At 43.4% G+C, this 12,814-nt stretch overlaps 1 long non-coding RNA gene across 1 annotated transcript; it reads right to left on the reverse strand.

Annotated features, from left to right (window-relative positions):
- Positions 1-3,062: 3,062 nt before the first annotated feature.
- LOC311017356 lies at positions 3,063-3,516 on the reverse strand. Its single transcript, XR_014597625.1, has 3 exons — positions 3,460-3,516; positions 3,248-3,380; positions 3,063-3,166 (listed from the first exon to the last, which is right to left on the reverse strand). It is a non-coding gene; the product is annotated as an uncharacterized lncRNA (long non-coding RNA).
- Positions 3,517-12,814: the final 9,298 nt, after the last annotated feature.

Below are 12,814 nucleotides of genomic sequence, written 5' to 3' on the forward strand. Positions count from 1 at the left end.
TTGTCAGTACGAAGCAGGGTCAAAACCGGGAGATCAATCTGAAGGTAATCGCTGGAAAGTCTGGCATGGATGCGATGACATGGCAATGAGTGAGTGAGTGCAACTAAAATGCAGAGCTGATTGATGAGCTGCAGCTGTGAGAGCAGGTGGAGTGATTTGGGATGATGAGAAGGCATGGCTGGTTGAGCAGGTGAGGTTATGGAAAACCACTAGGCAGCAGGTGGGAAAGATCAGAGTATGTGTCATAGCTTTAGTGATGTACGTTGCTAGCCAGGGATGGGATTTCGTCATTTTAGGGGCGAGGCCATTTGGCCTTCACTTTCATTATTTTTTTCAGGGCACCAAGGCCACAACCGGACCGGTACTTTTATAATAACAATGGACACCACGACCCTAGAAGCTGCAAAATCCGCTGCCCACTCATGGCCACTTGCTCGCTCAGCTCCGCTCGTGTTGACTAGAAATATGTGCGCACGCCAGAGCGGAACCGGACAGGAATGGACCGGTACTTTTAAAATAAAATTCGCTGTGTGATGTCACTGACCGCTCGCTCAACTCCACTCGGGTGGCTTTAATTAAGCCCACTACGCCGCAGGGCGCTTTTTACATGGAACATGGACAGGGGTACAAAGGCCACCTTGGCCGTAAATTGAAAATTTTTTCACAGGGCATCAAGGCCAAAGTGCAGAGCCATGGCCGTCGTGGCCTTTGTGAAATTCCCACCCTGTTGCTAGCCCTGGAGGGAGAGCCCTGGGCCAACAGAAGGGTAACCTGATGGACTGCTGTTCCCACCTCCTTCAACACTAAGCATCATGAAGGCCTCCACTTGACAGCTCCTCTGTAGGCAAGCAAGCACAGACCTGGGGCCTCATTTATAAAGCTTGCGTACGCACAAAACGGGGCTGGAAACGTGCGTACGCCACTTTCCACGCAAAGGTTGTGATCTATAAAAACCAAACTTGACGGGAAAGTGTGCGTACCCGTAAGCAAACTCTGAGGCATGCGTACCGGTACGCACATTCTGGAGACTGGAGCAATACAGATGTCAGATTGTAGGAAGTAAACGTGAGAAGAACTATTATAGTTTTGATGACTCGCACACATTTAATTTCACTCCATATCATACGTTAGATCCGCGTTATCATGAGGAACTCAACTTCATAAACACCTTCTTTTAAAATCCAACCCGTATCTTAAATCAAAATAATTTCGAAATATTGAATCAGCGCTGTACGATGGCGTATCAGGGCCACTGTCGGAAAAAAAAACAAAAAAAAAAACGGAGCCGAGAGAGGTGGGCAATATTCTGAGATTAAAAGTCACACATTTTCTAGTTTTAAAGTGGCAAATTTCGACTTTAAAACTAGCAAATTTGCGAGTTTTAAAGTGGCAAATTTGCTAGTTTATTACGATGCTAACAACCGGCATTTATGCTAGCTAACTTCCCATGAATGTAGCTTTTATCTTTCTAATTAATCCATCCCATGTGTCAATGCTTTGCTAAGGTCCTTAGGGTGATGGCTCTTGATGGTTAGTGTTGGTTAATTTTATATGGGCCAAATTGTCATTTTACGGTATGTGTGTTTGTTGATCGGGTGGTTTGGCTAAGCTAGCGGTCAGAGAGGAAGTAATCACATAGCTTGACCGTTTGTTTGCCGTTGCTATGACAACAAGTGAAAGCTACCGCTAGCTTAGGCAAACTACCTGCTCAATAAACACAAATAAGATGACAATTTGGCCCATAAAATTAACAAACAATAACCATCAACAGCCATTACCTTAAGGGCCTTAGCAAAGCGTCACACGTTGGGATGAATTAATTAGAAAGATAAAAGCGACATTCGGAAGCGAAGTTAGCTAGCATAAATGCAGGTTGTTAGCATCGTAATAAACTAGCAAATTTGCCACTTTAAAACTAGCAAATTTGTGACTTTTAATCTCAGAATATTGCCCACCTCTCTCGGCTCCGTTTTTTTTTTTTTTTCTCAACAGTGGCCCTAATACGCCGTCGTACAGCGCTGATTCAATGAGTGCCACGCTCATGCGTGCTCAGTCGTGGAGCATGGAGAGCGCAACTTTACCGAACTTCAGGAGGCAGACTCCACCACCCGGCAAAGGTGGTAGAGTCCCCAGCATGATGAGCCACGGCCCCCTGCCCGACTGGAGGTGTATCAACTAGGGGTGGGACGATACGGGTAACTCACGATTCGATACTGTGACGATATTTGGCCCACGATAACGATAATATCACGATACACGATATCTGCGATATTCGATATATTGCAAGAAATTTCATCAACAATATATCACGATATGTGACTGAAAAAGAAAAAATATGCATAAAAAATAAATTCCAAAACTTCGTACAATGTACAAATGAATAAACACTGTCCAGCTGGACACATTAAAGTGCATGAACATTAATAACATGTCTTATGTAAACCAGGACAGTGCTTTCTGATACTGAAAAGTCAGTAGCAACTTGTTTTATGTAAATGTGGCATGAGGGTGGTATGTGCAAAATTAACAATTTAAATTGCAGATAAAGTGCTGCTCGACAACGCCACCTGGGGGAATTTCGCCCCCAGGAAATTAGTTTTAAAGGACACAAGTCCGAATGCACCCAGACAAGACGTGAGTTATGAAAATAATTAATTTTATTAATTCTCAATATAAAAATACAAGTTAAATAGTTTAGTCAGTGACATCCTACTCTTTTAAATGCTGCAATATTTCAACCACCTTCTCTTCACTCAGGTAGCAGTGGCTCAAAAACAAAACAACGACACAATCAATTATACAACAAATAAACCTTGGAATAAAGAAAACAAACATAACCATTAAACAAAAACAAAGAAAAGCAAACAGTTAATAGCACACAAAAGCAAAGCAATTAGTCATAATAAACTAAAAAGGAAACAATATTCATGCAAAACAATCAATAAACATACTAAGGATAATAAATCAGAGCTCACTGGTTGGCTACACAACGGTGGAGCACTTAAGGTCCGATAGGACCAATAGTAAGTGGGAAAGAGAGCAAGTAAACGGTGATCGTGAGACTGGACATTAAAACACTACAAGACAGCAGTAGAGTCCCGGTGCACCGAAGCGTCAGACGCCGGTAAGTGGAGCACCGCAGCGCACAGCCAGGCCGAGAGCGTACCTGGAAAGCATGCACAAAAGATTTCAATTTTAATACTTATCACTATCTGACCGAAAGGAGTAACCGGTACAGATCACATACCCCGAAGCACAGGTGCGGCTCTGCTAACACAGAGGAGAGGGAGAGCGACAAGCCACAGGTAAATCCTGGAGAGAGTGAATCCGCAGCACGGACAACTCCAATCCCACACAGCAGTAGCCAGCTGACCGCCACGCTGCAAGGCACAAGGATAAAGCAGGTGTAATGCCCAGAGATCGCAGAAATACCCCAATAGCGCAACGCAAAGGACTTACAATTTCAAGGTGGAGAGGGTCCAGCAAAATCGAGGGTCCGGCAAAATCGGCGACGCCAACCGCCACACAGCTCAGACCACACACAGCGCCATGCCACGCCAAGATACCAGCCATGAGGAAGGTGAAGGACAGACTGGATTAAATAGACACCTGCGCCAGGAGCACTGGCGGCTCCGCCCTACAATCAGTGCAGCGCACTGACACACACCTGGTGTGGATCAAGCAAGGAGGAGGGGGAACGGTGGAAACTACCCGACCATCCTGTCACATAAACTTGGGCCCGTTTGAGTTTAACAACAGCTAAACAAGATAAGAATAACATCAGAATTAAATGAAATATTGGGCACATTTCAGTATGCAACCAATTATGTGCAGAGTTATGTTCACCCATCCAGTACCTGGGAAGTTGGGCCTCATGCCCTCAGAGCTGGGTGAAAACCGCTTGGAGCTCACAGCAACACTGGGCAGCACACGGCTCCGCGGATCCACACATGCGGACCCTCCGGCAGACGGTAAACACGCGCCGCCCGGAATCCTGCCCGTAAATAGGCAATCGAGCCCGGCTGAAAAGTGGGTCCTCATGCCCTCAATGCTGTGTGAAAAGCGCTTGAAGCTCACAACAGCACCGGCCAGCACACGGCCATGCTTATGCGGCGTTCACACCGGACGCGATAGACGCGAATACAATCGCGTGAGACGCGTGTATCGCGCCGCTTGATCATTTTGGACTATTCGCTTCATTCGCGTCAGACGCGCCATTCGCGCCGCGTCTCATCGCGCCAAACGCTCCATTCGCGCCGCCTCCGCCTGAATCGCGTGTCATCGCGCCATTTACATTGATTTTCAATGTAAAGTCGCCGCTCAATTCGCGTCTATCGCGTCCGGTGTGAACGCCCCTTTAGAAGCACCAACGGGAGTCTAAAAAAAACGTAGACCCAAAATATCGATATTTGCCGTCAGTGTATCGATTTATTTATTGCGATAGAGAGCACAACAATATATTGCAATATCGATTTTTTTTTCCCACCCCTAGTATCAACAGGGCGCAAGAATCCGTGAGGATGTCATGCTGCGTTTGTAAGATAAGGAAGACAACAATGTTCATTTTTAACGTATTGTTTTATCAATATGGCCATTTCTTGCAGCACAGTGCGCGTTTGCTGTAGCTCATCTGCAACATTGTTGATGGCGGTGATTGTGTCTCGCTGAAGTTGCAGGACGGCATCAGTGTGCACCCGACCGCTTGATGTGCCATGCGCCCGGGGTGCACTGCTGCTTTGTGCCGGACCCGGACGCTGTGCCGAGGGCCCGTCACCGTCACCCTCCTCACCGTCATCCTCCTCACGTCACCCTCCTCACATCACCCTCCTCACGTCACCCTCCTCTACGCCCAACACTGCAGACTCTGGAAGGACAGAAACGATTTAACGTTTTGTTTTATATACAATAATAATAATAATAATAATAATACATTTATTTTGTATAGCGCTTTTCAAAGGATCTCAAAGACACTTTACATATACGGTTAAAAATCAATACATTTAAAACAAGTACTATTAAATACAGGGAGGCTACAAGTGAGTGCATTAAAACAAGCAGGCTATTCTTAAGAGATAAGTTAAAAAGATGTACTGTGAAGTTATAAAACGGTTTAAAAGCAGGCACATTTAAAAACAAGTTTGTGATGCAATACAGATGAAGTAGTGGATTAAGGGGGGTTGAAGGCAATTCTGAAGAGGTGGGTTTTGATGAGTGATTTGAAGGTGGTCTGGTCGGTGCAGGCTCGGATGTGTGGGGGTAGTGAGTTCCAGAGGGAGGGGGCAGCAATTGAGAAGGCTCTGTCGCCCCAGGTACGGTGCTTGGTCCTCACAGGTGGGGAGAGGAGGTTTGTGTCGGAGGAGCGAAGGTTACGGGGGGGAGAGTGGTGGTGGAGCAGGTCGGTGAGGTAGGAAGGGGCCTGGTTGTGGAGGGCTTTGTGGGTGAGGAGGAGTACTTTGTATTCAATGCGTTGGGGAACAGGGAGCCAGTGGAGATTTTGCAGAACAGGGGTGATGTGGTCCCGGGAGCGTGTGGGTGAGGAGGCGGGCAGCAGAGTTTTGTATGTATTGCAGTTTGTCGAGGATTTTGGCAGGTGAACCGTAGAGGATGCTATTGCAGTAGTCTATTCTGGATGTGATGAATGCATGAATCAAAGTTTCGGCAGCAGAGAAGGTGAGTGATGGGCGGAGACGGGCAATGTTCTTGAGGTGAAAAAAAAAAATAAAAGTTTAAAATCTGTTTACCCTTATCCCTCTGGTCTCAGTCGCGTCTGATCTCCCTCCTTTTCGGACACAATCCCCGTCAAAGTCACATCAAAATCAAACTTCCTCAAATACTCAAGCAATACATTGAATACATGTTGGTAAAAGAGCGGAAAGATGTAATTTACCTTCAGATCGGAAGACTTTTTCGTAAGTTTCGCCACCGTCTGCTCTGTCCCACTGACGCCGTTGACAGCAGCAGTAATGTGTTGCCACTCGCACTGCGTCTTTTTATTTGTGATCCCGCTGCTGTGGCCACTAAATTAAATTATTTTCCGGGCCTCCACCTCCCCAACATGTGTCTCTTCTCCTTTTCTGAAAAGTTACGTTTCTTCTGTTTTTTCTGGCCTGTCGCCGTGATTCACCACACGGAAACGATTGCATGCCGGCTCATTAATATAGTAAAATGAGGGCGTGTACAGGGCGGGATTCAGGTACGCACACTTGTAGGTGATCCTGTGATTTATAAAGTAAACATTGCGTACAGCTTGCGTGCGCACAGTTTTATAAATCAGATTTTTTTTTGGCGCACGTAAACGTTTGGCTTTTTGGCGTACGTACACTTTTAGTAGGGATCCTACGCACAGTTTTATAAATGAGGCCCCTTTTAATGAGTAAGTAAGCCCAGTATTGACAGCGCAGACCTCACTTTCACATGTAGGGTAAGGTAAGATTCAATTGGGGGATGTAGCCGATCCAGACATCTTTATCTTCTTTATTCCTTCACTTTGTGGCTGCTTTACACTGAAAAAAAAATGGCAGCAGCACTATAATTGCACGGCTGTTATCTGTCCCATGCATGGATGTTAAGGAGGCAAGTGTAGGGCACAAGGGCGCAAATAAATCATGTGCACAGGGATGAACCTAATAGTAACAGATCTTAGAGAGCAAAGCCTAAAGGATATGGAAATGCTGAATACATCTGTGCTCACCAGATTAATGCTTTTAAGAATTTACATTTTACCTTGCCTCTATCTGTCGTCTAATCTGCTTTCTTAGATCAGTTTCAGATTCTTGGCCATATTCTGATTAATTGTTTTTCCCAACTGTGCTTTTCGGTGCATTTAAATTCATCTTATGCTAAATAGTCTTTAAATCCACTGCATTTATTCTTGTTTGTATCTTTGTCAAGCAGCAGAATGCCTTTGCTTGTAAAATGCATTCCCGCAGCACTAATTGAGAATGTTAAATGATCTATAACCAGAAATATAATATAATATTCATGTTTTTATTATGTAAAATGTGTATAATCACTTGAAACTAAGAAACATTGTGTGTGCATAAGGCTAGAATGAGTACTTAATTTCTACATATGTAGCATATCCTCTTCACGGAGTCCACCGCGTTGCACCGCCATGATCCAGAATGGACAAACCAAACAATGGTTCTAGCAAGAGACTTTCGCATGTTTAAATTACCTGAAGGTCACCATAGCTCTGTGACAGGATAGTGCAGCTGCACCACTGGATGCCAATGAATCCTACACACTGTTCCTTTATACTTAAAACAAAGTAGACTGCTTATGTTAGAGATGCCAGTGGTCATCAGACAGATATTAATAACGTGAATGCAATTCACTTTATTTTGTTTACCTAGGTTGAGCCTGTTTCATGAAACCCACTTTATTAACGTTCTGGCTTTCCTGTCTAAATCTTGACCGGAAATTGAAAATAGACATTTCAGCTTCTTCTCTTCCTCTAACTACCATGCATTTCTACCACATTGACTGCACTACCAAAAAGAGCAGATTTAAAACTCTCGCGATATCAACCACTGATCAGACCATTCACCTCAGTATCTCTCCAACTCGCTCTCCTTGGTTAATGTCTGTCTCTCTCTCTCAATGTCATTAATACTTTACACAATATTCTAACATACATCACCACAGGACAATATGTTAAAATGGAGTCCAGTGGGTTCTTAGCAGCAGTGTAGTGGCAGCTGATGGTGCTAATAAATTATTACCCTGCTATCGACTGTCAATAAGCTGATCGGTGGATAGCAGTGAGATGAATACACTCTATCATGCTGCCTGCATTTCTTTTTTTTAAATGAGTTGCATAAATTACACCTTCAGTTTCAATATTTTCACCCTGTAAATTGGCATGTAAAAACTACAAACACACTTATGGTGAAACACTTTGACATTTGTGAAGTAAATCCTCTTGACATTTTTGCATCTTGTCAGCCCGCGGCAGAAAATGAATTCTCTCCTGCCTTCGTCCCCTCGGTCCGGTTCCCGTCCCAACACTTGTCAGTCATATTGATGAGCTGACAGCCACCCTCAGACTGAGGTAAACGGCATCTGGAAAGCCTCCACGGATGTTCAGTGAGCAGCCATTCTGCAACAACTAAAGATTCTCTCTTTTGTGACATCTGTTCTTATCAACTTGATAGCCTCAACATTTATATAAAAAAAAGCCCATACATTATTTAAACATGCATTTTTGATTGTTACAATTTTATTATGATAATATTTCATTTTAATTAGTCAATGTTTTACTGTAAAATCTTTAATTCAAACCCATAGAAAAAAAACTCCTCTTGAATATACTGCATCTCTGGCTGCAATTCAACACACCGCAAATACATTAACCACTGAAGTGACAACCTGTCCTAAAACATGCTTATGGCCTTAAGGGGTTACAGTATCCATTACACATCACAGTGTGTTTGACAGAATAAACAACATACTAATTATTTGAGTGAAATGTAATATTTATCCTCCAAAGGGCTAGGGCTCATTCACAGTGTTGTTACGTAGGAGTGGAAATGAGCTCCATCTGAGGTATATCTGTTGTAGCAAATTATAATTTTTTAATGGGGCAATGGAAGTGATATCTTTGGATTCAGACCAAAAAACAGCCCTACATGACAGCAAAAACAACTTGAGAAGTTGCATTGATAGGAGCAAGTTATGTAATACACCCAATCCAGACAAACACTTAGCAGTACCAAAAATGGCCCGGTTTGCTCCGGCAGGTTCCTGGATCTGCCTAAATGTTTTCAACATTGTGGCTAGGTCATAACTTTCTCACTCTACAGCTAAACAGTACAGTAAAATATATTTCTGAAAAATTTGCAGTGAGAAATAGGCAATAGAGTAACAAAATTTCAATTCATGGTTGATCAGCACTGCCTAGTTTGACTGTTTGATTGGAGATTAATGAGCCTGGTGTGTGTGATCTATGGACCTCATTTGCATAGCGTTGAGGTTGAGTAATAAATATGCAAATATATGTATACATATATAAGATATGGTGAATGGTCAGTGAATATGCTGAACCGCAGCCATCATGCAGAGCACTGCTGGATCTCCTGCTCTCTTTAAGAAATTGGAATAGGATCCGTCGACTTCACATACGTCAACAGATCCATTGCATCTCCACTTTTAAGGAACCAGCAAAAGATCCAGTTAGAGTAACAGTCATATATCTTTAGGGGCAGCAGTTTGTAATACTCATGAACAGGGTTACTACGGATGGCACATATGGCACTTAAGTGGGCTGCATGCGGCCTTGGGCTATCCAGAATAAAAACGTCATCCTCTGGGAAGAATGAATGTGCTCATTAAATGTAATAGCAATCTGCCCAGTAGATATTTATTGTGCATAAGTGGACATTTTTGCCTGATCATGGAACCAAAATAACTGACCACTACTACTACCACTAATACTACAACTCCTACTGCTACTACTACTAAAAAATGCAAAAATCAATGTAAGGGTTTCACCATATCCACCATATCAAGAGGCATCCTCTGCAGAACATAAAGGTCCAAAAGTAAATCTAAAGTTCAGTCAGCTTTGAGCTCCGTTGTCCTGAACCAAAGTGTTGGATAATCTTTATCTAACGGTGACCTTACAGGCAAGGTCAGCTTAAAAGCTAATTAATCCTCTTGGCACCATGAATTTCAGCACATTTCATTTCACTCTGGATGGTAGTTGTGCTCAACTAACACCTGCAATCTAGGTCGCCGCAGCCAGAAAGTAAAATCATATTCTAACATTTTGCAGTGTGTTCCAAAATATAAATGGTGAAATAAGTGATATCATGTCTTAAATCCAATTTCCAAGACATTTTGTTGCAGTAGCGCTCAGCAGTGAGGATCCGTGATGTCTATCAGTGACCAGAAGGAGTCTGAAAGGCCTTTCCTTGGTCTTGTTGCCTGTTGAGTCCAGTGACTGACAGACTGACTAATGAGGTCTCCCTCCTCTGAGTGGCCCTGTGGCTGATGCTGCCTCACACTTCCTCAGACTGAGTAATGGAGTGGAAACAGATCAGACAGGCTGTGGTGTTCTCCCAATGATCCATTTAACACACAACATTCAGCCTCAAGATGATTCTTTCTTGAAATGTCCTCTAAGTGGATGTAAGGGATCTTGTTTCTAGTATCTTATACTTCATACATTCTCATCATATGTAGTGAGTAGGGAAATGTCCCTCCTGGGGCCTGTACTACGAAGCAGGATTTGTGCTTAGCGAGGTAACTTAAGCGTTAACCCTGGGTTTTCCGTCATACGACGCTGGTTCACTTCTTACCGGGGTAGATCGCCATGGTAACTTACGCTGTGGAGCTAACCTGCTCCGGAGCAGGTTATGTTCCTGATAAGAGATCAACGTGGAGAAACACACCGCCTACTGACCAATCAGCTGTCTTGGTGCGCGGATAAGAAAAAAAAAGAAGCTCGGTGGATCGTGAGAGGGTCTCGTAGGAGAACTATAGAGTATACAGAGACCGGCAAAACCCTTTTTCTGTCCCTGACGATGTTTTTTATGAGAGATACAGATTCTCATCGGAGGGAAAGATTTTTCTTTGTCAGCGTACAGCCTACTTACCACTTTGAATTATGTTTTTATATTTATTTGATTTGCTCCCAAGTCCGTTTTACACCGCCGGGATTGCAGCTGAAAGAATGAGGCTGATATTGTCGTAAACCACGTTATAAGAATACATCCAAGCAACAAATTCATTATTTTAAAGTTATGTGTTCGGCCTTTTATTGCTGAAGGACATCATAAGAGTTAAAGGGACTAAAGAAAGAGTGACGACATGATTTAAAAGACGGCCGCAGGGCGGATTCGAACCGGGGCTGCTGCAAGGAGCATCGTAACATGGGGAGGTAACTCCACCACTGAGCTATCAGCGAAGTTACTGTTGTGCTCAAATCAGTCACATCTACTAGTGCCCTTATGATGGGGCAGTCATATTATAGTACTACTAATACTATTAATACGACTTCCGCATTCACACAGTCGGTAAGTTTTTGCCAGCTGTCCTTCCTGCATTTGGCAGATGAAACTGTTGCCTTTTGCCTGCATTATATGTTTAATTTCTTCGTATTTCTGTAAGATTATGGTTCGCTCCTCGTACGTGAAATACGCCGCTCCGCTGCCGTAGACTGATCCATGTATGTGATTGGTCAAATGCTGCAAACGCCGCCTCTTTCATGTGCACGCGCTCATAGCTGGACAGGTAAACCCTGGGTTGAGTTAACGAGTTGATAACCAGCTTCGTGTGACCGCGTATCTCCGATTGCCTTTGTTAGGGTTACTTAAGCTGGATCTCTGAAAGATAACCTGGTTATGTTGAACTCGCTTCGTAGTACAGGCCCCTGGTTTGCCGTAGGGCTAGACTTGGCCCAGCATACTTCCGCGGTGCTAATTTGTTTGGGGAAATATTTATACCAGGGGCCCGTTCCAGGAAGCAGGCTCAACCAACTCTGAACCTAACCCTGAACTCTGAGTCAACCAACTCTGAACCTAACCCTGAACTCTGAGTCAACCAACTCTGAGATGGGCAACTCTGAGTTTTCGGTTCCAGAACAGCAGTTCTGAATTAGTTAAATCAACTCTGAGTATGTAAACTCAGAGTTACGTGCATGCCTGCTGACTCTACAAAGCCATCATCAATGGAGCTCCGATACTACGATTATTAGATATTACTGAGTATTTATGTAGAAAACGGACTCATCCTTAGAAAGCGTAGCAACGTAACAGCATCAAAGTAAAGATAGTTGGCGTGGCAGACATTTACTGCCGACTTAATGCGTATAACTGAAAGAAACAGTCGATTGGTCTAAAGGTGATAACGCTTTCTTTTCTACAGAGTGACACTGTGGTGTAATGGTTAGCAACGCTGCCTATGGTCCAGGCGACACAGGTTCAACTCCTGTCGTTCACAATGTAGCGCAGGAACAAATTTTCATATAGGTGTAATCCCACAGGCAAAAAAATAAATTGGCTTCTCTGAAAGTGAAGCATAAGAATATTGCACAAATACGTAGACCAAGGCATATGATTTTAATAATTTCACATATATTAAACAGTAAATGTAAGCTGCAACAAAGAAATTCCTTTTTCAGAAAAACTCCTGTTCGCAGAGCTCAGCTTATTTCTCGCATAAAATGTTTTCAGAAACACATTATGGTGAACTATTTTCATAAAATAAGAGAACGTTTCCAAACGAGCCACCATGTTGGTCGGTTTGAAATCCGGGAGCAGACAGGCCACCAGTGAAAGCGTTCGTCCAATCAGGTGCAGCCATGAAGTGTGCGCGTGATTGTATGAAGAAGAGTGCCTGTCAACCATCCTCCGAGTGGCAGCCCGCCAAGCGTGCAATACTGGCTAGCGGTAAATGTTGTTTACCGTAATATGGCAGCTGTGGAGCCAAAGAGGAGACTTTTTCAATAAATGAACCTAGTATTTTATAGGTTCAAATAGACACAAAATCTCGTTTTTATTCATTCTACTGGTAGTCTGTTTTGCTCAAATAGAAATAGAGGCCTGTCTCTAATTCTGGCCTCCTTCCAATAAAGGCCTGGGCCGCGATGCGCTTGAGTAAAATAAAGGGCCCGGCCCTATATTAGAGGATTTACGGTATGTTAATTTGTTTAATCTGTCTTTCTTGTAGACTGCCACTGCTGTTTTGTTTTACTTTGTTTGATTCATGTTGTTTGTTCGGTTCATTTACATTCTTTGTTTATATGTTATTTATTTTTCGCCCAAGAGTTGTATTGCTTAAAGTTTTGGTTGTGATTTTTTCTCTCTCTGTC

The sequence above is a fragment of the Eutrigla gurnardus genome, assembly GCF_963514095.1.
Source record: "Eutrigla gurnardus genome assembly, chromosome: 8".
Lineage (NCBI taxonomy): Eukaryota > Metazoa > Chordata > Actinopteri > Perciformes > Triglidae > Eutrigla > Eutrigla gurnardus.